Source organism: Amblyraja radiata, chromosome 16 (genome assembly GCF_010909765.2).
Source record: "Amblyraja radiata isolate CabotCenter1 chromosome 16, sAmbRad1.1.pri, whole genome shotgun sequence".
Lineage (NCBI taxonomy): Eukaryota > Metazoa > Chordata > Chondrichthyes > Rajiformes > Rajidae > Amblyraja > Amblyraja radiata.
Genome location: NC_045971.1, coordinates 52,241,597 through 52,268,226, shown reverse-complemented (window position 1 = coordinate 52,268,226; position 26,630 = coordinate 52,241,597). Strand labels below are relative to the sequence as shown.

The 26,630-nt window shown below is 49.0% G+C and overlaps 1 pseudogene; it reads left to right on the top strand.

Moving 5' to 3' along the window:
- The window catches only part of LOC116982315, a 57,629-nt pseudogene extending 45,848 nt beyond the window's left edge, over window positions 1-11,781 (top strand).
- The last annotated feature ends 14,849 nt before the right edge of the window (window positions 11,782-26,630 follow it).

Below are 26,630 nucleotides of genomic sequence, written 5' to 3'. Positions count from 1 at the left end.
GGGTCGCTTGTGGCAAAGATACTCGAGCTCCTCTATAACCTTTCATCTTTGTCTTGTGGAAGGCAGGGCGTCCGTTACGTCATTCCGGGTGCGCGCTCGGCTCGGGCCGGTCCTCCAGGCGGGGCGAGCGGATGACAGATGGTCCTCCAGGCGGGGCGAGTGGATGACAGATGGTCCTCCAGGCGGGGTGAGTGGATGACAGATGGTCCTCCAGGCGGGGCGGGGCGAGCGGGTGACAGATGGTCCTCCAGGCTGGGAAGCGGATGACAGATGGTCCTCCAGGCGGGGCGGGGCGGGGTGAGCGGAGCGGAGAGTCTACGCTCCACCCGCGGTCTCTGTCTCTGTCTCCGGGGCAACGGGCGGACGGGCTGAGCCGTGAGTACCCGGGCGGGCGGGGCGGGGACCGGGGGCGGGTCCAGGCCGCCGTCTCGCACCGGGAGACGCTCACAGTGACCGGGCCTGGGGTTGGCGGAGAGCTCGGGGATGTTGCTGGGCCGGGCCTGATCTAGGGGCAGATGGGTGGGCGGCCCGGCCGGGGGGTGGAGGGAGGAGTAATGTCGGGGGAGGGGGGGGGGGGGGGGGGGGAGGCGTAATGTCGGGGGGGGGGGGGGGGGGTGTGGGGGTGGAGGGAGGAGTAATGTCGGGGGGGGGGGGGGGGGGGGGGTGGACGGAGGAGGCCCATGTTCTCAGATTTCCTAAGAAGACATCAAAATTGTTAAAGGTAAAACCAAAGCAATCTTTAATCAAATCGTCAGACAATAAACAATAGGTGCAGGAGGAGGCCATTCGGCCCTTCGAGCCAGCACCGCCATTCAATGTGATCATGGCTGATCATCCACAATCAATACCCCGTTCCTGCCTTCTCCCCATATCCCCTGACTCCGCTATCTTTAAGAGCCCTATCTAGCTCTCTCTTGAAAGCATCCAGAGAACCAGCCTCCACCACCACAGGCAGAGAATTCCTCACAACTCTGTGTAAAAAAGTGTTTCCTCATCTCTGTTCTCAATGGCCTACCCCTTTATTCTTAAACTGTGGCCCCTGGTTCTGGACTGCCCCGGCATCGGGGACATGTTTCCTGCCTCCAGCGTGACCAAACCCTTAACAATCTTATATGTTTCAATGAGATCCCCTTTCATTCTTCTAAACTCCAGAGTATACAAGCCCAGCTGCTCCATTCTCTCAGCCTATGACAGTCCTGCCATCCCAGGAATTAACCTTGTAAACCTTAGCTGCACTCCCACAATAGCAAGAATGTCCTTCCTCAAATTAGGGGAACAAAACTGCACACAATACTCCAGGTGTGGTCTCACTAGGGCTCTGTACAACTGCAGAAGGACCTCTTTGCTCCTATACTCGACGACTCTTGTTATAAAGGCTACCATGCCATTCGCTTTCTTCACTGCCAGCTGTACCTGCATGCTTACTTTCATCGACTGATGAACAAGGACCCCCAGATCCCGCTGTACTTCCCCTTTTCCCAACTTGACGCCATATAGATAGTAATCTGCCTTCCCTTTTTTGCTACCAAAGTAGATAACCTCACATTTATCCGCATTAAACTTCATCTGCCATGCATCTGCCCACTCCCCCAACCTGTCCAAGTCACCCTTCATTCTCACAGCATCCTCCTCACAGTTCACATTGCCACCCAGCTTTGTGTCATCTGCAAATTTGCTAATGTTACTTTGAATCCCTTCATCCAAATCATTAATGTATATTGTAAATAGCTGCAGTCCCAGCACTGAGCCTTGCGGTACCCCACTAGTCACTGCCTGCCATTCTGAAAGGGACACGTTAATCCCCACTCTCTGTTTCCTGTCTGCCAACCAATTTTCAATCCATGTCAGCACTCCACCCCCAATACCATGTGCCCTAATTTTGCCCACTATTCTCCTATGTGGGACCTTATCAAATGATTTCTGAAAGTCCAGGTACACTACATCCACTGGCTCTCCCTTGTCCATTTCCTAGTTACATCTTCAAAAATTCCAAAATATTAGTTAAGCATGATTTCCCCTTCGTAAATCCATGCTGACTCGGACCGATCCTGTTGCTGCTATCCAAATGTGCGGCTATTTCATCTTTTATAATTGACTCCAGCATCTTCCCCACCACCGATTGCAGGCTAACTGGTCTATAATTCCCTGTTTTCTCTCTCCCGCCTTTCTTAAAGAGTGGAATAACATTGGCCACCATCCAATGCACAGGAACTGATCCTGAGTCTATAGAACATTGGAAAATTATCACCAATGCATCCACGATTTCTTGAGCCACTTCCTTAAGTACCCTGGGATAGGGAGACGGGAGTGGCGAGATTACAAAGAGCACACACGTTGCTCAGTGCTTCTCGGGCTCCACTCAAAGAACAAAGAAAAAAGTTAAGGGCCTGACCCACTTTCACGACCTAATTCACTACCTCTGCCGAGTTTGCCCTTGACTCATACTCGCAGCATTGGTCGTCATGAGGTAGGAGGCGGCGATGCTCATAGGTACTCGTGGCATCAAGTAGGTCGGGGCGTTTTTTCTATCATGATGAAAAATGTCCACGAGTAAAAAAGGTCGTGAATTAGGTCGTGAAAGTGGGACAGGCACTTTAGTGTAATTATACATTTTCTTATCAATAAAACACACCTTCTAAATCTGAGTGAAAGATCCGTAGCCAAAGGGAAATAAGGGAGGCTGGACCCATATATTTGCAATGTCAGCCTTATTCTCAAATCTTCGCACAGCTTCAGTACGGCTGCCCATTCCGGATGGACAACTAACTCCATTTGTTTTCAAATTACTTCCATCTTGGTTCCAGAATGGGAGGATCACTGCTCTGTCTGTCTGTCTGTCTGTCTCTCTGTCTCTCTGTCTCTCTGTCTGTCTCTCTCTCTCCAGGGCTGCCAACATTGGGTGAGAGTTGGGAGTGAGAAATTGCGAGGGACCAAGCCCGAGGGAGCGTTGCGACCGGGGGGGTGGAAGGTGTGGGAGGAGGGTGTCCCCCTCCCATTGGTACGGAACGTTTGCATTTTTCAGCTTGAAATTGTGCAATATGGTGCATACTGTAGCAAGTCTTTTAACTGCCACTTGAATGCAATATATATGCTTTAAATTGGATTAGCTATGAATAAGGTTAGGCTAAATTACATTCCTAATTACATTCCACAGTAAAGCCCAGGCTCTGATCAACACGTGCAGCACATGAATGATCTTAGTGTATTCATGTATGGAAATCAGGTTGTAATCAAACACTTGGCCCATGTTGACCAACCTGGGTCTCACTGCACACCTGGTACTACTCCTGGCCCTGACTCCAGTTGCATACCTTCTCTCATTCATGTCCCTGAGTCCAGCCTTACACCTGGCCCCCTATTCTACCCTGATCATAGCTGCTTACCTGCTTAGGTTCCCAGTGCTGAACACACCCCTGGTCCCAGCTTTGACTGCACACCTTGTACTATTCCAGACCTTGACTCTGGATGCAAACTTGGCCTTGCTCCAAGCCCCTTTGCACTGACAATATATCTGGCCCACACATAAAGCCCCATATCTGGCCCCCTGGACTTAACCTGTTACGTTCAACTCCCCAGGTGCTTATCTAATGCAGTAATCCTTTATGTGGGGCATTTCACAGATCAAATTATGGATAACAAAATTTGCTACATTCATTGGCTTCCTTGTTATCTAACATGCGAGTTACTTTGTCAAATAAGTCATCAATTGGTTGAACACAATTTCTCATCCATAAAATTATGGTCACTCAGCTGTAGAAGTATTCTGTTACCATTTCTTTCATTTTCGTAACAAACTGTCCTGAAGTTATTTTCACCCCCAATATTTTCAGTATTTTGCTGTCTTCCTCTCAGCTGGGACTTTTCCGAAATGCAAAGTCCAATAACTATATATTTAAGCAATATTATTCTATTAAATGTGATCTTGAGAGTACATCATATTTTCTGTGGTATTCATAACACAACAATGGTAAAAAGATCTTTGTTTTGATTGCAACCTACCAACATGCATACATTATTACATTACATTGGAACAACCAAGGGCAAATTGTTGTTCCAATGCACCCCATTCCCAATTACTTTTACATTGAAGTGATTGAAATCCAAGTGAAGTTTAAATGGCATCATAAAAGTAAAACCTCCTGAATGTATGATATTCATTATGTGGTTGGTTGGGGTCAGTATCAGCACAATTACTATATCAAACTTTGAATCTTCAGATGTCCTGGTTCAAGCTAAAACTAAAGACAAATAATAATCTCCTCACATATTCCCCTGCAAGAATCTCTGTCACTACTTTAAAATATGCCCCTTCTTTGAACAAGTTCTTAAACATCGCATCTGAATCAGTTTCCATCTGATTACACTCCTTGAGGATGTTCATCTCCATGTTCAATTAATAAAACAACGAGTTTGGGGACATTTCTATTCAACCTGTCAAAGGAATTGGGGGGGGGGGGGGGTTAGAAATAGTCAGTGAGGTAAACAAACATAATAATTGAGTGGCAAATGACAATAGTGCTACCTTCCCAATATTTAACTGAAGGAAATAATGGGTTATCGGCTGTATGTTGTGACAGACAGCCTGACACATTTCATGTCATTTAATATTACACTTATCCCATCCCCCTGGATATTCCAGATTAATAAATTAAGGTTTTGTCAACTAATTACAAATCAGGCTCATTACAAATCAATAACATTAGCTAACTCCGAAACATGAAGTGCTGAGCATTGGGATCCAGACATCACGGACAACTGGCCTCAGTTCCCCGCTCACATCTGGCAGTGTTCTCCGTCGAGTGTTTTTGAAAGGGGGGAGGCTGAGCGATCACTGATCACTGGCCTTGGGGGTACCCGGTGAGGGAGTGGAGCAACCGAGTGGGGAGAGGGTGTGGAAGAAGGGTGTCCCCCCTCCCATGGTAGGGACTTTTTGACATTTGATGTATTAAAATCATGTTTTAGTGCATTGTAGAAGTATGATTTCAATGTTTTTTTGCATGAAGTATTTTTAAGAGTTAACTTTTTAAGGGGTAACTTTATCCACACAAAGGGTGATGGGTGTATGGAACAAGCTGCCAGAGGAAGTTGTTGAGGCAGGGACCATCCCAACATTTAAGAAAAAGTTAGACTGATACATGGATTGGACAGGTTTGGAGGTATGGACCAAAAGCAGGTAGCGTAGCTGGGACATGTTGGCGGGTGTGGGCAAATTGCGCCGAAGGGCCTGTTTTTACACTGTATCACTCTATGACTACATTATACCTCCACCATGCATGAATGCTTCAAAATCAAGTGATTGGGGTGGAAGATTGCAATCTTCACGTAGTCCGCACTGTTTCGACTAATGCAATCAACTTGACGTGCACAAACGGAAGATCAAATACAACAAGTTGTCCAACAACTGTAGGCTGTGCACGCCACACGAAAGAAGAAGAAGTGATCCGAGTTTTATCGCCATATACTCAAGCATAGAAACATAGAAAATAAGTGCAGGAATAGGCGATCGGCCCTTCGAACCAGCACTGCCATTCAATATGATCATGATTATTCATCTAAAATTTCCTGTTTTCCCCCCCATGTCCCTTGATTTTGTTAGCCCCGAGAACTAAATGTAACTCCCTTGAAAACATCCAGTGAATTGGCCTCCACTGCCTTCTGTGGCAGAGAATTCCACAGATCCACAACTCTCTGTGTGAAGAAGATTTGTCCTCGTCTCAGTCATAACTGCCCCCCCCCCCTTTATTCTTAAACTGTGACCGCTGGTTCTGAACTCCCCCAACATAGGGAACATCTTTCCTGCAGTTACAGTAAGTGAAAATCTAGCAGGCAAGCAGGATGCTTTCTCCAACCACACCCATTTGAAGTCCACTATCTTCCACCATTTCACCCAGTGCTTGGTACTTACTTCCAGCTGCTACTGGTTGTCCTCCAGGATGCACCGAGCCGCAGCCTGATCCATGCCGGTCACCTGGGCGAATTTCAGATTCAGATTCAGATTCTGATTCAACTTTAATTGTCATTGTCAGTGTACAGTACAGAGACAACGAAAGGCAGTTAGCATCTCCCTGGAAGAGTGACATAGAATATGATTTCAATAAATAAAACTATTTACATGTATACAGTCATAGTGTTTTTCCTGTGGGAGGAGTGTCCGGGGGGGGGGGTGTGTGATTGGCAGTCACCGAGGTACAGGGTTGAGTAGAGTGACAGCCGCAGGGAGGAAGCTGTTCCGGCAACGGAGAGACCTGTAGCGCCTCCCGGATGGTAGGAGGGTAAACAGTCCATGGTTGGGGTGAGAACAGTCCTTGGCGATGCTGAGCGCCCTTTGCAGACAACGCTTGCTTTGGGCAGACTCAATGGAGGGGAGCGAGGAACCGGTGATGCGTTGGGCAATTTTCACCACCCTCTGCAGTGCTTTCCGGTCGGAGACAGAGCAGTTGCCATACCATACTGTGATACAGTTGGTAAGGATGCTCTCGATGGTGCAGCGGTAGATGTTCACCAGAATCTGAGGATACAGATGGACCTTCTTCAGTCTCCTCAGGAAGAAGAGACGCTGGTGAGCCTGCTTGACCAGTGTTGAGGTATTGTGCGTCCAAGAGAGGTCATCAGAGATGTTGACCCCAGGAACCTGAAGCTGGAAACACATTCCACCTCCGTCCCGTTAATGTGGATGGGGGTGTGCGTGCCGTCCCTAGACTTCCTGAAGTCTACAATGAGCTCCTTGGTCTTCTTGGAGTTAAGGGGCAGGCTGTTGTCAGCTCACCATGTTGCTAGGAGCTGGACCTCCTCCCTATAGGCCGACTCATCGTTGTTGCTGATGAGGCCAATCACTGTTGTATCATCTGCATACTTGATGATGGTGTTAGTACCATGTACAGGTGTGCAGTCATAGGTGAAGAGGGAGTAGAGGAGGGGGCTCAGCACACAGCCCTGTGGAACGCTGATGTTCAGGGTGAGGGTTGAAGAGGTGTGCTTGTCTAACCTAACAGACTGGGGTCTGTTGGTTAGAAAGTCCAGTATCCAGTTGCAGAGGGAGGGATCGATGCCCAGGTCACCGAGTTTGGTGATCAGTTTAGAGGGTATAATGGTGTTAAATGCTGAGCTGTAATCGATGAACAGCATTCTTACGTAAGTGTCTCTGTTGTCGAGGTGGGAGAGGGCGGAGTGAAGTGCCGTGGAGATGGCATCCTCCGTACTCCTGTTCTTGCGGTAGGCAAACTGATAGGGATCCAATGTGGGGGGTAGGCAGCCTTTGAGGTGTGCCAGGACCAGCATCTCGAAGCACTTGGTGATGATGGGAGTAAGTGCAACTGGGCGGAAGTCGTTGAGGCTCGCCGCAGTGGAGTGTTTTGTCACCGGCACGATGGAGGTGGTTTTAAGGCACGTGGGGACAACTGCTTGGGCAAGTGACAGGTTGAAGATGTCAGTCCAGATGTCTGTCAGCTGCGCAGCACAGGCCCTGAGGACGCGCCCGGGGATGCCGTCAGGGCCAGCAGCCTTACGTGCATTAGTCCTACTCAGTGCCACGTACACGTCGTAGGGGTTAAGTGAGGGGTTGGTGATCAGCAGGGAGCACAGCCTTGATGGCTGTCTCTAGATTGTCCCTGTCGAAGCGGCCATAGAAGTGGTTAAGCTCCTCAAGGAAAGAGGCGTCGCTAGATGTGGGGGTGGTGTTGGTGGGTCTATAGTCCGTGATGGCCTGGATGCCTTGCCACATGCGTCGGGGGTCGGAGTTGTTGAAGCGCTCCTCAATCCTGAGTTTATGGCAGTGCTTGGCCTTCTTGATGCCCCTCTTCAGGTTAGCCCTGGATCAACTGTAGGCTCGAGCATCGCCTGACCTGAAAGCGGTGTCCCGTGCTTTCAGCAGTAGCCTGACCTCGTTGTTCATCCATGGCTTCTGATTCGGGAATATGGTCACCCGTTTGAGGGAGGTGACACTATTGATGGTGGAGTTTATAAAGTCCAGAACAGAGATGTGTAGGAATCAATGTCCGTGTGGGAGTCAAGGGTGGCCTGGGCTGCAAACGCCTTCCAGTCAGTGTTTGGCACAGAGACTCTCACGGCAGCGGCGCAACGCTTCCAACGCCATGCACTGAGGCTGCTCCATGGCCGGAGCTGCAGTGAGCGACTTGCCAGCCCGGCTAACACTCGCCAGCCCCGCTCCCCGTCCGCATCCGTCCCTGTCGCTGCCTCTGCTTCCAACACCTGCGGGCCATGCAGTTGATATGAGTTTTGAAATTTTCATTGATCACAGAATTTCTCACAACAGAGCGAGAGAGAATTTGGCGAAAAGCGTGATTCTCACGCTCAATGCATGGTTGTCAGCCCTGCCTCTCTCTCCCCCTCTGTTTCTCCCCCTCTGTTTCTCCCCCTCTGTTTCTCCCCCTCTGTTTCTCCCCCCCCCCTCTGCCTCCCCCCCTCTGCCTCCCCCCTCTGCCTCCCCCCTCTGCCTCCCCCCTCTGTCTCCCCCCTCTGTCTCCCCCCTCTGTCTCCCGCCCCTCTGTCTCCCCCCTCTGTCTCCCCCCTCTGTCTCCCCCCTCTGTCTCCCCCCTCTGTCTCCCCCCTCTGTCTCCCGCCTCTGTCTCCCGCCTCTGTCTCCCGCCTCTCTCTCTCCCGCCTCTGTCTCCCCCCCCTCTCTCCCCCCCCTCTGTCTCCCCCCCCTCTGTCTCCCCCCCCCTCTGTCTCCCCCCCCTCTGTCTCCCCCCCTCTGTCTCCCCCCCCTCTGTCTTCCCCCCCTCTGTCTCCCCCCCCTCTGTCTTCCCCCCCTCTGTCTCCCCCCTCTGTCTCCCGCCCCTCTGTCTCCCCCCCCTCTGTCTCCCCCCCCCCCTCTGTCCCCCCCCCCTCTGTCTCCCGCCCTCTGTCTCCCCCCCTCTGTCCCCCCCCCTCTGTCTCCCCCCCCTCTGTCTCCCCCCCCCCTCTGTCTCCCCCCCCTCTGTCTCCCCCCCTCTGTCTCCCCCCCCTCTGTCTCCCCCCTCTGTCTACCCCCCTCTGTCTCCCCCCCTCTGTCTCCCCCCCTCTGTCTCCCCCCCCCTCTGTCTCCCCCCTCTGTCTCCCCCCCCTCTGTCTCCTCCCCTCTGTCTCTCCCCCTCTCTCTCTCTTCCCCCATTCTCTCACCCTCCACCACTTCTCTCTTTTCCCTCTTTCTTCCCTCTCACCCCTCTCCCACCTCACTCTCACCCCTCTCTCCCCTCTCTCTCCCCCCCTCTCCATCTTCTCTCTCTCCATTCACACCCCCTCTGTCTCTACCCTCTCACCCCTCTCTCCCCACTGTCTCCCTGTCTCCTTCCCCCCTCTCTCTCTCTCTCTCTCTCTCTCCACCTCCCTTTGAGAGTCTGTCCCTTCGGGAAAGACACTCTCATGGCAGCTGTGCAACGCTTCCGACGTCTCCGACGGCCCGGGACTCTTGCACTGCTCCATGGCCAGAGCTGCAGCGAGCGACTCGCCAGCCCCGGATCCCCGCATCTATTCCCGCCGCTGGTTCTGCTCCCATCCTTCCCTCAGCCCCGGCTCTCCAACACCATGCAGTTTTGAAATTTTCGTTGATCACAGAATTTCTCACCACAGAGTGTGAGAAATTTCTGGTCCGCGTGAGGGCGTGAGAGTTTGTTCAAATGCGTGATTCTCGCGCTCAAAGCATGAAAGTTGGCAGCCCTGGTGAGATAGAGAGAGGGAGAAAGAGAGAAAGTTACCAAGAGAGAGAGAGACAAGAGACACAGAGAGAGGGAGTGACAGAGAGACAGACAGAGAGAGAGTGCTGAAGTAACTCAGCAGGTCAGGCAGCATCTGGGGTCAAGGAAAGAGCGTTCACGTCGCGGCCCTGTTTCAACCAATCTTTCCACCACCACGCACAAGAAGCACAAGAAGCGCAAGAAGCGCAAGACAGACACCATTGTGCAGATGCCGAGAAGTGTGTTCAGCTCTTGCTGAACAACTTCTAATCTTGTGTGTGGACTCGATAAGAAGAAGAAGGCAGCATCTGTGGAGAAGATAGATACAAAGTGCTGGAGTAACTCAGCAGGTCAGGCAGCATCTGTGGAGAGAATGAATGGGTGACATTTTGGGTCGAGACCCTTCTTTGGTTTAGTCCGCGCCGACCAGCGATCACCCCGTACACTAGCACTATCTTACGCACATTAGGAACAATTTAACATTTTTCGGAGGCCGAGTAATCTACAACCCTGAATGTCTTGGAAATGTTGGAGGAAACCGGAGCACCCAGAGTAAAAACCCACGCAGGTCAAGGGGAGAACGTGCAAACTCCGCACAGACAGCACCCGTAGTCAGGATCGTACCCGGGTCTCTGGCAGTGAGGCAGCAACTGTACCGCTGCGTCACTGTGCCGCGCATAATTATATAAGTTTCCTCAGCCATAAACGCACCCAATATGTGCTAGTGATGTCCTGTTTGCCAGCTTGTTGACCATCTGTGTTTTCTTCCTGCAGAGTTTAGGAGCCGTTGCTGTGGACGGAGAGACAGGGAAGCGAGCGGCCATTGAAGGCGGCCAGGGTGCCGGTGAGCCCCCCCCCCCCACCCCCCACCCATCTGCTCGGTGTGCAGCTGAGCTTCGATGGAGGACCACATGACGGGGCACAACAAGGAGAAGCTTTATGAGTGCGACGTGTGTGGCAAGGCCTGGCAGAGCCCGAGTCTGCTGGAGACCCACCAGCGGCTGCACACGGAGAAAGCCCCTTCGACTGCTAGGAGTGCGGCAAGAGCTTCTCCCGCTATGAAAACCTGCAGCGGCACAAGAGCGTGCACTCCGGGGAGAGGCCCTTCACCTGCTCCGACTGCGGCAAGAGCTTCAATGTGGCGAATAACCTGAAGAGACACCGACAAGTGCACACGGGCGAGAAGCCCTATGGCTGCTCCACCTGCGGCAAGAGCTTTACCCGGTTGTATGGGCTGCAGGAGCACCGGCGGGTGCACAGCAGTGAGCTGCCCTTCACCTGCTCTGACTGCGGAAAAGGCTTCAAGTCGTCGCCGGACCTGAAGGTGCACAGGCGCCTGCACCCTGGGGAGCGCCCCTATACCTGCAGCGAATGCGGCAAGGACTTCACCCGCTTCAGAAACCTGCTGGGGCATCAACGCACCCACACCGGCGAGCGTCCCTACACCTGCACCCAGTGCGGTAAGGGCTTCACCCAGTCCACCAGCCTGCTGTCCCACCAGCGCACCCACACCGGGGAACGGTCCTACACCTGCAGCGACTGCGGCAAGGGCTTCAGCCGCTCCGACAGCCTGCTGTACCACCAGCGCACCCACACCGGCGAGCGCCCCTACACCTGCGCCCAGTGCGGCAAGGGCTTCACTAAGTCCAGTCACCTGCTGTCCCACCAGCGCACCCACACCGGGGAACGGCCCTACACCTGCAGCGACTGCGGCAAGGGCTTCAGCCGCTCCGACAGCCTGCTGTACCACCAGCGCATCCACACCGGCGAGCGCCCCTACACCTGCGTGCAGTGCGGCAAGGGCTTCACTCAGTCCAGCAGCCTGCTGGAGCACCAGCGCATCCACACCCGCGAGCGCCCCTTTACCTGCGTCCAGTGCGGCAAGGGCTTCACTCGCTCCTCCAAGCTGCTGTCCCACCAGCGGGTGCACGCTGGCGACCATCTCGTCCCTAGCCGGGTGTGTGGAGAGTGCTTTGCCATGGCTTCCCGCACCCTGTCTCACCAGCGCGTGCACACCAGTGGCCAGCCCTACGACTGCCTGTACTGCGGTGAGGAGTTTGACAGCTCGCGGGGGTTGCGGCAGCACCGGAAGACCCACACCGGTGAGCAGCTGCTCCCACTGTGACAAGAGAACACGGGGGCTGCAGGAGCACCAGCGGTTACACACCGGAGAGAGACCCTTTGTGTGCGCTGAATGTGGCAAGGGCTTCACCCGGCTTGACCACCTGCTGGAGCACCGGCGGGTCCACACCAGCCAGCGCCCCTTCACCTGCCCACTCTGCGGCAAGGCCTTTGCCCACTCCTCCAGCCTGCTGGCACACCACCATGTGGATAAGTGCTGTTTAGGTAGACACAAAATGCTGGAAGGTATGGGTAATGTTTCAGGGTCAAGACCCATCTTCAGTACCGATCCGAAACATCACCCATTCCTTGTATCCAGAGATGTTGCCTGACCCGCTGAGTTGCTCCAGCACTCTGAAATGTCACCTATACATGTTCTCCAGAGATGCCTGACCCGCTGAGTTACTTCAGCACTTTGTGTTAATCATAGAGCGATACAGTGTGGAAGCAGGCCCTTCGGCCCAACTTGCCCACACCAACCAACATGTCCCAGCTACACTAGTCCCACCTGCCTGTGTTTGGTCCATATCCCTCCAAACTTGTCCTATCCACGTAACTGTCTTTCTTGGGACAGCCACAGCCGCAACTACCACCTCTGACAGTTTGTTCCATACTCCCACCACCCTCTGTGTGAAAAAGTTACCCCTCAGTTTCCTTTTAAATCTTTTCCCCTTCACCTTGAACCCATGTTCTCTGGTCCTCGATTCCCCCACTCTGGGCACGAGATTCTGTGCATCTAACTAAATTGTGTTTTATGCAAGATTCCAGCATCTGCAGTATCTTGTGTCTCCCTCACCTATATCCAGCTATCACTTCTGAAGAAGGGTCTCAACCTGAAAGGTCACCCATTCCTTCTCTCTAGAGATGCTGCCTGTTTCGCTGAGTTACTCCAGCATTTTGTGTCCACCTATCGCTTGCCAGGCTTTGTCCAGCCCCCATCTCTCTTTTCCAGCTTCCTCCCCCCACCCTCTCCACTCAGTCTGAAGAAGGGTCCTGACTCAAAACATTGTCTGTCCATTCCCTCTAAAGCGGTGGAGGAACTCAGTGGGTCAGGCTGCATCTGTAGAGGGAAGGGAATATAAGGCGACCACTCCCACCTCTCCTTTCCAACTTTCTCCACCCCCCACACCAAGCAGTCTGAAGAAGGGTCCTGACCTAGAATGTTGCCTGTCCATGTTCTCCAGACGTGCAAGTTACTCCAGGAGATTGCGTCTCTCTTTGTAAACCGGCATCTGCTGTTCCTTCTTTAGGTATGTGAAGAGGAACACATTAGTTAAGACCAAAGTTGGACCGTTGAAGACGGAAAAGGGTGAATTTATTATGGGGACAAGGAAATGGCAGATGAGTTGAACAGGTACTTTGGATCCATTTTCACTAAGGAGGACACAAACAATCTTCCTGATGTACGAGTGGCCAGAGGATCTGGGGGGATGGAGGAATGAAGGAAATCCACATTAGGCAGGAAATGGTGTTGGATAGACTGATGGGACTGCAGGCTGATAAATCCCCAGGGCCTGACGGTCTGCAACCCAGGGTACTTAAGGAAGTGGCTCTAGAAATCGTGGACGCATTGGTGATAATTTTCCAATGTTCTATAGACTCAGGATCAGTTCCTGTGGATTGGAGGGTAGCTAATGTTATCGCACTTTTTAAGAAAGGTGGGAGAGAGAAAACAGGGAATTATAGACCAGTTAGCATGACATCGGTGGTGGGGAAGATGCTGGAGTCAATTACAAAAGATGAAATAGCTGCACAGTTGGATAGCAGTAACAGGATCAGTCCGAGTCAGCATGGATTTACGAAGGGGAAATCATGTTTGACTAATCTTCTGGAGTGTTTTGAGGATGTAACTAGGAAAATGGATAAGGGAGAGCCAGTGGATGTAGTGTACCTGGACTTTCAGACTTGATAAGGTTCCACATGGGAGATAAGTGGGCAAAATTAGGGTACATGGTATTGGGGGTAGAGTGCTGACATGGATAGAGAAGTGGTTGGCAGACAGGAAACAAAGAGTAGGGATTAACGGGTCCCTTTCAGAAAGGCAGGCTAGTGGGGTGCCGCAAGGCTCGGTGCTGGGACCGCAGCTATTTGCAATATACATCAATGAAGAGGTTTAAAAGTAACATTAGCATATTTGCAGATGACACAAACCTGGGTGGCAGTGTGAACTGTGAGGAGGATGCTATGAGAATGTGGGGCGACTTGGACAGGTTAGGTTCGTGGGCAGATGCATGGCAGATGCAGTTTAATGTGGATAAATGTGAGGTTATCCACTTTGGTAGTAGAAACAGGAAGGCAGATTATTATCTAAATGGTGTCAAGTTGGGAAATGTGGAAGTACAACGGAATCTGGGGGCCCTTGTTCATCAGTGACTGAAAGTAAGCATGCAGGTACAGCAGGCGGTGAAGAAAGCGAATGGCATGTTGGTCTTCATAACAAGCAGTTGAGTATCGGAGCAAAGAGGTCCTTCTGCAGTTGTATAGGGCCCGAGTGAGACTACACCTGGAGTATTGTGTACGGTTTTGGTCTCCAAATTAGAGGAAGGACATTCTTACCATTGAGGGAGTGCAGCATAGGTTCACAAGTTTAATTCCCGGGATGGCGCAAGTCATATGCTGAGAGAATTGAGTGGCTGGGCTTGTACACTGGAGTTTAGAAGGATGAGAGGGTATCTTTTTTAAACATATAGGATTATTAAGGGTTTGGACATGCTAGAGGCAGGAAACATGGTCCTGATGTTGGGGGAGTCCAGAACCAGGGGCCACAGTTTAAGAATAAGGGGGAAGCCATTTAGAACGGAGACAAGGAAACACTTTTTAACACAGTGAGTTGTGGAATTCTCTGCCTCAGAGGGCGGTGGAGGCCGGTTCTCTGGATACTTTCAAGCGAGAGCCAGATAGGGGTCTTTAAGATAGCTTAAAGATAGTCTTAGGATCTTGAATATTCACATAGCGTAAATTTGACATGAACCGTACTTCCTTTTCTATGAAGTCACCAGACCAGGAAGCATGGCCTCTCTATTCTCATTTTCTTCTAACAGACCAGCTTTAGCTTTTCTCTAAGGCTATAGGGCAGTTTTAGAGTGTTCATATTGCTAACAACATTCATTTCTTGCATGTGGTCTAAGAGGGTAGTCATTTCTTTCATACTTCTAAGACATATCGCAAACTCCCGCAATGCTTTCGCATCTTCTGGCTGGATAGCTGTCCAAGCATAGGCCTTCTTCATGAGGATGTCTTTGGATCATGGAAGTTTAAAGGGACTTTTATGTAGTGTGTTGGCAGCGAGCGGCGACTGCGGAGGGTTCAACCGCCCCAACCACGGGTGAACAAAAGGGGAAGATGATTGAACTTTATTAGCTTCCATCACAGTGAGGAATGTGGATTCTGCTGTGGTGGATGTTTATGTTAGATTTTATTGTATGTAGCTGTGTGTCTTGTTGCTTTTTACTCAGTATGGCTGTACGGTAATTCAAATATCACTGTACCTTATTGGTGACAATGTGACAATAAATTCCAACTTGAACTTGATCAGCTTTCGTCTATATATTAAGAAAAGGATAATGCTGACTGATCGTGCACAATTGTGACGGCTTGATTTCAAAGGCAGGACAGGGGCATTCCCTGAGGGGTTCGGGTAGTTGGAAGAGGTTTTGTCTGTGTTTTTCCCCTCGGTTGTTGTCCGGGTAGGAAGGCGGCGGCACTTGGCCCATCGGGGCTAGGATGTGCGGGAGGAAGGCTAAGCTTGGATTGAGGCTTGGACGGCTGAGCTCGTCTCCCCTGCCTCGATCCGCATCCGCATGCAAACTCCACACGGACAGCGTTGGTGGTCATCTTGCCCGGAGACAGGCCCTTCGGCCCCTCTCGTCCGTGCTTCCCCAGGCTTTCTGCAACACAATCTTGCACTGTTCTGCACTGGATATTGCTTTTATTGTGTTTGTCATCACTGTATGTACACTGTTTGCTCTGGCGGCTGCGTGTAAACGGGAGATTTCATCACCTCCCGGTCGATGTGCAGAACAACAAACTAATGAAGCATCTGGAACACAGTTCTCCTGGGTTGCTGCAGGCTGAAGCATCAAACTACTACCCTGTTGAGCCCCATCAGTCCCACAGCACAGAAACACACAGCTATGCCTATTGAAGCTAGTCCCACATGCCTGCGTCTGGCCCCTCACCCTCTCTGCCTTTCCCACCCATGCCTTTAGAAAGGAGATGAGGAGGAAATTCTTTAGCCAGAAGGTGGTGAATCTGTGGAATTCATTGCCACAGAGGGCGGTGGAGGCCAAGTCACCGGGTATTGTTTAGATTTTAGAGATACTGCGCGGAAACAGGCCCTTCGGCCCAACGAGTCATCGCCGACCAGTGATCACCCCGTACACTAGCTCCATCCTACACACATTAGGGACAATTTTACAGAAGCCAATTAACCTACAAACCAGCAGGTCATTGGAATGCGGAAGGAAACCGGAGCACCCGGAGAAAACCCACGCAGATCACGGGGAGAACATGCAAACTCCGTACAGACAGCAGCCGTATTCAGGATGGAACCCGGGTCTCTGGCGCTGTGAGGCAGCAACTCTACCGCTGCGCCACTGTGTATTTTTGCTATCTATCATTTCATTTATTACCCACACCAGCAGAGTTGTGCACAAATGGTTCACATTAATAATGTCAATCTGACGGGCAACTTTTCCACACAGTTGGGTGTATGGAAAGAGCTACCGGAGGAGGTAGTTGAGGCAGGGACTATCACAACGTTTAAGAGACACTGGATAGGACAGGTTTGGATGGATATGGGCCAAACGCGGGCAGGTGGGACTAGTGTAGATGAGGCATGTTGGTCAGGGTGGGACTAGTGTAGATGGGGCATGTTGGTCAGGGTGGGACTAGTGTATACGGGACATGTTGGTCGGTGTGGGCAAGTTTGGCCGAAGGAAGGGCCTGTTTCCATGCTGGCCTGTTTCCATGCTGTGACTATGATCTTCCAGGAGCAACATTCTCCTTTCTCTGGTTCATTCATTGTTAATAAAGAAAGTTGACCTTTCCTGTTTAAATCCACAGTAAAGTATAGTCAGAAGTGAGCCCACCTGCTTCACCCACGATGAATTAACAAATCATCACTATTCACTCCTCAGACGTTAGAATTGGTCAGAACATTCCCTCCACCGTGACCCTTGACACCAATGTCCCTCAGGGTCATGACCTTGCCACCCACAACTAGTGGCCAGGTCTCAGGCCAATGGGATCCAGACGTCCGTCAACTGGTCTGAATACTATTTCAGCCACTTGAGCAGCAAAGATGAGATAGAATATGGGAAAGACATTGAGAACCTTCTGTCCTGTAGGGCCGAATGGCCTACTCCTGTGCCTATTGTCAGGATAACAATCCATCCCTCAACATCAGCAAGACTAAAGAGTTAGCGTTTACAAGAACAATCCCAGGAATGAGTGGGTTAACGTACGATGAGCGTTTGTCGGCACTGGGCCTGAACTCGCTGGAGTTTAGAAGTTTGAGAGGGGGGGCTCATTGAACAGTGAAAGGCCCCGGATAGAGTGGATGTGGAGAGGATGTTTCCACTAGTGGGAGAGTCTAGGACCAGAGGACACAGCCTCAGAATTAAAGGAAGGAGATGAGGAGGAATCTCTTTAGCCAGAGGGTGGTGAATCTGTGGGATTCGTTGCCACAGACGGCGGCGGAGGCCTCAAGTCAGTGGATATATTTAAGGCAGAGATAGATAGATTGTTGATTAGTGCGGGTGTCAGTTGTGCTGGGCTGTGGATGGAAGCAGTGCTCCTGGGCTGTTGATGGGAGCAGTGGTCCTGGGCTGTGGATGGGAGCAGTGGTCCTGGGCTGTGGATGGGAGCAGTGGTCCTGGGCTGTGGATGGGAGCTGTGGTCCTGGGCTGTTGATGGGAGCAGTGGTCCTGGGCTGTGGATGGGACCAGTGGTCCTGGGCTGTGGATGGGAGCAGTGGTCCTGGGCTGTGGATGGGAGCAGTGGTCCTGGGCTGTGGATGGGAGCTGTGGTCCTGGTCTGTTGATGGGAGCAGTGGTCCTGGGCTGTGGATGGGAACAGTGGTCCTGGGCTGTGGATGTGACCAGTGGTCCTGGGCTGTGGATGGGACCAGTGGTCCTGGGCTGTGGATGGGACCAGTGGTCCTGGGCTGTGGATGGGACCAGTGGTCCTGGGCTGTGGATGGGACCAGTGGTCCTGGGCTGTCATTGGGAGCAGAGCTCAGCGTAGAGACAGGGAGCCTCCCCTGTGTCTGATGTGGATCTATATCTCCAGGGCATGAGGTCGGTGAGAACACTATCGCTTTCTCCTGAATTGTGTTTGTTTCTTTGATTAATTCTGCTGACTTTTCCTTTTAATTGTTGTCATTTGAAGTGTCCAGGGATTTTAATGATTATTTTTTCTGGTGCAACTGGAATTATGCTGATTCTGTGCTGTATCTCCCAACTAAAAGGATGTTTCCACTAGTAGGAGAGTCTCGGACCAGAGGGCACAGTCTCAGAATAAAAGGATGTATCTTTACGAAAGTGATGATATCCTAACCTTATCACAACTGAAATTGAATCTGGCTGATGTAAATGTAGAAACAAAGACCTGTAGATGCTGGTTTATACCAAAGATAGATACATTGCTGGACTAACTCAGTGGGCCAGGCAGCATCTCTGGAGAAACAAGTGATTTTGGGATGGAATAGAAGGGTTCTTACCCAAAATATCACCCATCCTTTTCCTCCAGAGATGGTGCCTGACCTGCTGAGTTTCTCCAGCACTATTATCATGGTCTCCTCTATATCCCACAGCTCTGCTCTTACTCCCCATCTTCTTAAGGGGTTGGACAGTCTAGATGCAGGAAGATTGTTCCCGATGTTGGGGAAGTCCAGAACAAGGGGTCACAGCTTAAGGATGAGGGTAAAATCTTTTAGGGCCGAGATGAGAAAAACATTTTTCACACAGAGAGTGGTGAATCTCTGGAACTCTCTGCCACAGAAGGTAGTTGGGGCCAGTTCATTTGCTATATTTAAGAGGGAGTTAGATGTGGCCCTTGTGGCTAAAGGGATCAGGGGGTATGGAGAGAAGGCAGATACAGGATACTGAGTTGGATGATCAGCCATGATCATATTGAATGGCGGTGCAGGGTCGAAGGGCCGAATGGCCTACTCCTGCACCTATTTTCTATGTTTCTATTCCTTCTCTCCATAGATGCTGCCTCACCCGCTGAGTTACTCCAGCATTTTTGTCCAGCTTCGATTTTTCCCGCATCTGCAATTCTTTCTTAAACCACACGGTGGGAGGGTTGACCACAAATTGGAGCGACCTGTTGTGTGAATTCACAGCACATTGGGAGCGCTGTCTACAAATTAGATCTTGTGCTCTTCACTGCAAAATGGTTCTTTATTGCTCTGTGACCCCCTTCCTTTCCCCATAATGCACCCATTGTCCAGATGCCAAACTTAATAAAAGCCCTGAAACCAGGGAAGATTTGGGATGAAAATCATGGAACTGCATGTGCAGGTTTACAAAACCAGGCACAAAGTGCTGGAGTAACTCAGCGGGTCAGGCAGCATCTGTGGAGAACATGGACAGGTGGGATTTTGGGTCGGGTGCCTTCAGACTGATTTCTGGGTGTGGTTCTGTTTACTTCATGAAGGCAGTAGCAAGAATGAATTTGTCTTCTGGATAGCTGTCCAATTGTGTTTTAATTGGGGCATTCACTTTATGAAGACTGGTTTTCAGTTGATGACTAATTCTTATGAATAAGAAGACAGCGAGGAATTTAAAGTGGTTCCACATTGTACTTGGTTGAGGAAAGTTAATGTGAACTCGTTGTTAACCACTAGTGTGAACTGGTTAATGTTAACTACCCTAATCAAAGCTTTTTGTTTATTATGAGTTCTTGTGAAGGACTTTCAGATGAAAGGAATGTGTGTGATGTGTGGAGTGGTCATTCGTTGAGCTTTGGACTGGACAGAATGTTGTAGAGATTTGTAAAGATATTTGCATGCTCTTGCTCAAAAGACAAAATGCTGGAGTAACTCAGCGGGTCGGGCAGCATCTGTGGAGAACATGGATAGGTGATGCTTCACACAGTGCTGGAGTAACTCAGCGGGTCAGGCAGCATCTGTGGAGAACAGGGATAGGTAACGTTTCACATAGTGTTGGAGTAACTCAGTGGGTTGGGCAGCATCTGTGGAGAACATGGATAGGTAACGTTTCACAGAGTGCCGGAGTAACTCAGGGGGTCAGGCAGCATCTGTTGAGAACATGGATAGGTGACGTTTCACAGAGTGCTGGAGTAACTCAGCGGGTCAAGCAGGATGCCCATAATAAAAAGTATAGCATTGAGCAGCTCAGTCAGTGAGTTCACTGTTTGTGTACAGGGTTTGATGCCCATAGTAAGAGTTACACCATTGGGCAACTCGGTCAGGGAGTTCACTGTTTGTGTGAAGTGTTGTCTTTGATATAGCTGGCATGTTGCTGTGCCAGTTTGATTATGAAAATAGTCAATGTATTCTTCTACCCTGTAGGATTCACTACTGCAGACACATTTGAATTTCACTGGACCTTAATTGGTACATGTGACGATAAACTGACCTTGAAACATTGGGCCTAGAGTTATTTTTCCAGGCCCTGTCCATCCAGTGTTTGATATTTTGAGGTGAATGTAGAATCTTCTCGCCTGCTGCTGTTTCTCCCTCTACAGTTATTCTACTTGTTTCTGGTTGATGTGCCAAGGTCTTTGGAGATCTTCTAATGTCCCCAGTTTTCTATGGTTTGTGACAGATGGGATTTGTCAACTTGCTGTTCCAAGTACTGCTTGCGATAGAGGGTGTGATCAAGGATGTCCTTCTGCTTCTACTTCTTCTATGTAGTGTTTTTTGGCGGTTGGCAAACAACTTTTTTGGTGCATTACCGCCACCAACTGGCATGGAGTGTGGATCAAACAACACCATTACATATACTAATAACCTATATCCTTCTGAACAAATTGGTTACCCTAAGAAAAAGCAACAGGATTTGATAGCACTTATATGAACTCCCTTGCAAAATATCTACCAAATCAAATTGTACTCTTTCTTTTCTGAACTGCTCACTCATCCGTCCTCTCTCCTCCTCCTACCTCTCACAATGTATAATTACATGCTCTATTGTCTCTTCTTGCCCACAGTATTCACATCTGCCTGTATTATGCTTGCCTATTATAAAAAGTGTACTGTTCAGACCAGTGTGTCCAAATCTGATTCTTGAAATTACTGTCTCCTCTTTTCTGTTTTTTCCTGCACATCTCATTTCTCCCACTTTCCTCTGGACTCTGTAGAACCACCGTCCTTTCCGCTCTTCCTCCCATTGCTTTTGCCATCTTTCCTTCAGTCTTTGCTTAATAATGTCTTTGCTTTCAGTTTTACCTATGTTAATACTTAAATCAATCTCACTTCTTTTTGTTACCTCTTTTGCTACCTTATCTGCCATTTCGTTTCCTCTAATGCCAATGCGTGCTGGTACCCATAAAAATATGACTGTAAGCCCCATCATTTGAATTCTGAATAGTGTTTGTTGTATTTCAATCAAAATGTCTGGTCTACTGTCTGAATGGCTGTGCTGTAAACTCTTTATTGCTAAACTTGAATCTGAACAAATAACTGTCCTTAAAGGCCTAGTATCCTCAACCCACTGTACCACTAACAATATTGCAATCATTTCACCTGTGTATACTGAGACCTCATTATTGATCCTCTTCCCTACTTTGATTTGAAATTCTGGTACAATAAATGTTACTCCTACTTTATCTACTGAATCTTTTGATGCATCTGTATAAATTTGGACAAAACTGTAATATCTGTCAATGTATTCCTGTATGATGACTGAATTATACATATGTTGTTTATCCTTGTTTTTCTGTTCTAACATTGTAAAGTCTACTGTTGCATCTGGAAGTATCCAAGGTGGAATTGAAGGTAATGGAACCGTTGGAACCACATTTAATTGTGCTATGCTGATTTGTAATGCTCTCTGGGTCACTGTCCATCCAAAACTTTTTGTTTCCCTTCTCTCCTTTTCCCAGCATGGTTTGACAGTAACTTGTGCTGGGTGTTCTTGACTGTGGCCCTGTAGGTTAATCCAGTAATTCAATGAAAGCTGTATCCTTCTCATCTCTAGAGGCATCTCCCCATTTCAACCTGTAATGCTGCTGTTGGAGTTGTTTTTATTGCACCTGTACATATTCTCAATGCCCGATATTGAATGTTGTCTATTTTCTTAAGAGAAGTACTTGATGCGGACCCATACACCACACAACCATAATCTAACACAGATCTAATTAACTCAGTGTATATAGCCTTCAAAGCTGTTCTATCTGCCCCCCAATCACATCCAACTAAACATCTCATTACATTAAGTATCTTCTTACATTTGTCCACTACTTTCTGAATATGAACCATCCATGTAATCCTCTCATCAAACCATAAACCTAAACATGTATAGTATTTTACTCTCTCCAATTCCTGGTTATATAATTTTAGTTTAACCTCACTACCAATTTTCTTCCTAGTAAAAAACATTATCTTTGTCTTTTCCACAGAAAATGTGAATCCCCATTTATATGACCACTCTTGTACCATTATTATAGCCCTCTGTAGTTTCTGCACAATAAACTTCACATTTCTCCCCCTTTTCCAGATTGCCCCATCATCCGCAAACAGTGAAACTCCCATTTCATTTACAATTTCTTCATATACATCATTTATCATTACTAAAAATAGTAAAGGACTTATTATGCTCCCTTGAGGTGTTCCATTTTCAATATCTAATGTTCCTGAGTATTGATTTCCAACTCGTACTTGTATTCACCTCCCAAACCCGCAAGGATGTGTTGACCGCACGGATTTATATTAAATTCGTTTCCTCCTTGCTTCATTCCAGCTACAGGTGAATATTGATTTGTGAGGTGCGGCCTGTAGTTCTGTGAGATGCAGCGATCAGTATCTGCGGGCAAGCAGCTGCCTGTCCACAAGATGCATTAATCCTCACATTACTCAGAACTGGGAGCGGTCTCGCTGCTGAAACCACGACCAACCGGTTTGACAATCTATTATTATATACCGTGAATAATGTTCTTTTAAAATTCCTGTTAACCCTTTCTGCGGGCAGGAATGCAGTAACACGGAGAGGATTTGAATATAACCTGGCTGTAGGAATTCTGTCTGCGCCATTCCTGGAAAAGTCTCCGTCGTCCTCCTGCCCGCAGTTACTCACTATGTTTATTTATTACTTAAAGACTGGTGACAGAACTCTGCTCTCCAGAGTTCAGTACAGACGTCTCTAGCCTTGTGAGGGAGTATGTCAGTGGATACAATTTAAGCGTACAGCAATCTTCTTCCTGCTATATTTTTAATGGTTTCATTAACGTGCGTCTATCGCGGAACCATTATCTTTCTGTGTTCACCTCTGATCGCAGCTAAAGCCACATACATGAACTGTTCTGATGTATCTGAGATCACGTTTCTCTTTGCGGGTTGTTTTATTTGCTGTCGGGTAATCTCGGGCTGATTAACCGTGTGCGGGATGAAGACGGACAATCGACCCGCGCAGCGTATTCACCCGGCAATGATCCGAAGAGTTCATAGAAACATAGAAATTAGGTGCAGGAGTAGGCCATTCGGCCCTTCGAGCCTGCACCGCCATTCAATATGATCATGGCTGATCATCCAACTCAGTATCCCGTACCTGCCTTCTCTCCATACCCTCTCCACTCATCGAACCGGATCACAAGTCCGGTCAGCTGGGATTACAGTGTAAATGGAAAATACCAATGGAATAGAATGGGTTAAATCCCAGTAATCCAAGTCGCATGGTGTCCAGTGACTGCTTAGTAATGTCTGTGGGAGGCGGTGAATACGCGGACTTGGCTGACTGCTGGCTAATGGCAGCAACAGTGGGCAGAGCGAGTGCGAAAACATGTTGCCTGGGATGCCACAGACAGAATTCCAACAGGTTGTGTTAACATCCGGCTCTGTTCCAGCATTCCCAGCAGCAGAAAGGGTTAACTAGAATTGATTCCGGCCCGAGGTTCAGGTTCCACCCACTCTCACAGAGCTACCGGACCAGTGGTCTAGGACAGGTCAGAAAGCGGGAAGAAGGGGAATGGGGCAAATGGAGGAAGCATAGAAACATAGAAAATAGATGCAGGAGTAGGCCATTCGGCCCTTCGAGCCTGCACCGCCATTCAACATGATCATGGCTGATCATCCAACTCAGTATCCTGTACCTGCCTTCTCTCCATACCCCCTGATCCCTTTAGCCACAAGGGCCACATGTAACTCCCACTTAAATATAGCCAATGAAGTGGCCTCAACTGCCTTCTGTGGCAGAGAATTCCACAGATTCACCACTCTCTGTGTGAAAAATGTTTTGTCTCATCTCGGGCCTAAAATACCCGTTTTTTTTCTCATCTCGGGTTTAAAAGACCCTTATCCTTAAACTGTGACCCCTTGTTCTGGAGTTCCCCAACTTCGGGAACAATCTTCCTGCATCTAGCTTGTCCAACCCCTTAAGAATTGTGTTCAAAAGGGAACTGCAGATGCTGGAATATCGAAGGTACACAAAATTGCTGGGGAAACTCAGCGGGTGCAGCAGCATCTATGGAGCGAAGGAAATAGGCGACGTTTCGGGCCGTCTGAAGAAGGGTTTCGGCCCGAAACGTCGCCTATTTCCTTCGCTCCATAGATGCTGCTGCACCCGCTGAGTTTCCCCAGCAATTTTGTGTACCCTTAAGAATTGTGTACGTTTCTATAAGACCCCCCCTTCAATCTTCTAAATTCTAGCGAGTACAAGCCGAGTCTATCCAGTCTGTCTGAAACATCGGCAGCAACGTCAAAGACGTCAACGACAAACGTATCGTAAGTATTTTCTGCCTGGATTTCCGTGTAGATCTCACAACTTCTGCCTTTGCTATTCCATTCGGGCCAATGGGGCGAGTGTCTTTGTTTTAATTGAACGAATCCCAAGCTGTGAATCTGATCCGCCCGAGGCATTGGGAGGTTGTCAGCAAAGATCTTTGGTTCTCAGCTCCGCCCTGTGTGTGAATGGTGCTGCCCGTAGCAGTACGAGTTTCACCTCAAACACCCCTCACCTGTAACGCGACAGAGAACCGCATTACAGCGGAAATTTAATAAAATAGTCCATCGGAAATGTACTCTATCTAATAAACGTCATTAATGGCACCAAGTGTGTCCTTCAGAAATGTTAAAGAACATATTTAAATCCATTGTATTTACAGCTGACTAACACTGTGTTGCCGAACCGGTTGGATTTGGTCTCAGCAACTAAGGAATGTAGGTGTTGGAATCCATCCTGTGTACAGGCAGGTACTTGCACACATACACTGAGCTGTGAGTCTCACACAACGACAGCCCCTAAATCAATAACCATATAACAATTACAGCACGAAAACAGGCCATCTCGGCCCTACTAGTCCGTGCCGAACACTTATTCTCCCCTAGTCCCATCTACCTGCACTCAGACCATAACCCTCCATTCATTTCCCGTCCTTATACCTATCCAATTTATTTTTAAATGATAAAATCGAACCTGCCTCGAGCACTTCCACTGGAAGCTCATTGCACACAGCTACCACTCTCTGAGTAAAGGTGTCCCCCCCCCCCTCATGTTACCCCTAAACTTTTGTCCCTTAATTCTCAATTAATGTCCTCTTGTTTGAATCTTCCCTTGTCTCAATGGAAAAAGCGTATCCACGTCAAATCTGTCTATCCCTCTCATCATTTTAAAGACCTCTATCAAGTCCCCCCCCTTAACCTTCTGCGCTCCAAAGAATAAAGCCCTAACTTATTCAACCTTTCTCTGTAACTTAGCTGAAACCCAGGCAACATTCTAGTAAATCTCCTCTGAACACTCTCTATTTTGTTGACATCTTTCCTATAATTTGGCGACCAAAATTATACACCATACTCCAGAATTGGCCCCACCAATGCCTTGTAAAAATTTAACATTACATCCCAATTTCTATACTCAGCGATCTGCTTTATTAAAGGTCAGCACACCAAAAGCTTTCTTAGTTCTCATGTGGAGCTTTCTCAGTTCGATTTTAAGCCTCGTCGGACGCTGAAAGGCCCCGCGAACGGACCGATTCAGCCATTAGACAGCGTCTGATGAAGCCCGGATCACAAAACATGGGGGGGGGGGGGGGGGGGTTGTCCCCCACCTCTCAAAGCACGTGGGACGGCCCCCCCCCCCCCCCCCCCCAATGATTTCCGTCCACTGGTGACATGCGTGTTGTTGCTGTGGTCTGTTACCACGGTATGATTCACCGCACCTTTACTCTAGATTCAGGACACTGCACTGTGCCTGGGAAAGGTTTACGTGGATAGGTCAGTGGCAGTAAATAATATGGTGTTTGGAGCAAAGTGGGAACATTGTAATATGTTTTGGGAATCACGATTCAATTATAATCATGTACTCCGTCAGTTGATAATGTATCCAAAGTGGATGCAGAACTCATTTCATTTTCCACTTCTGAAGGCATGCGATAATTAAATTATTCTGCCACTTCCTCACAGTAACTCCAGTTCCAGTCTAAAACCTGGATGCCTTTAACATAACGTAAATTAAGTGTTTAAAAAGCTCCGTGAGTAATTGGCAGAGGAATTAAACAATCACTTTCTGTCGGTTTTCAGGCAAAATGATGCAATCATCTTCCAGTTCTCTGAGGAGAACATTTAGAATAAAATAGCGGGAATTAATTAATGCGTTGAATTTGCAATTTCAGATGGCTTTGCCGGTCGTTGTGTGAGCCCAGATAGTCTATGACCTT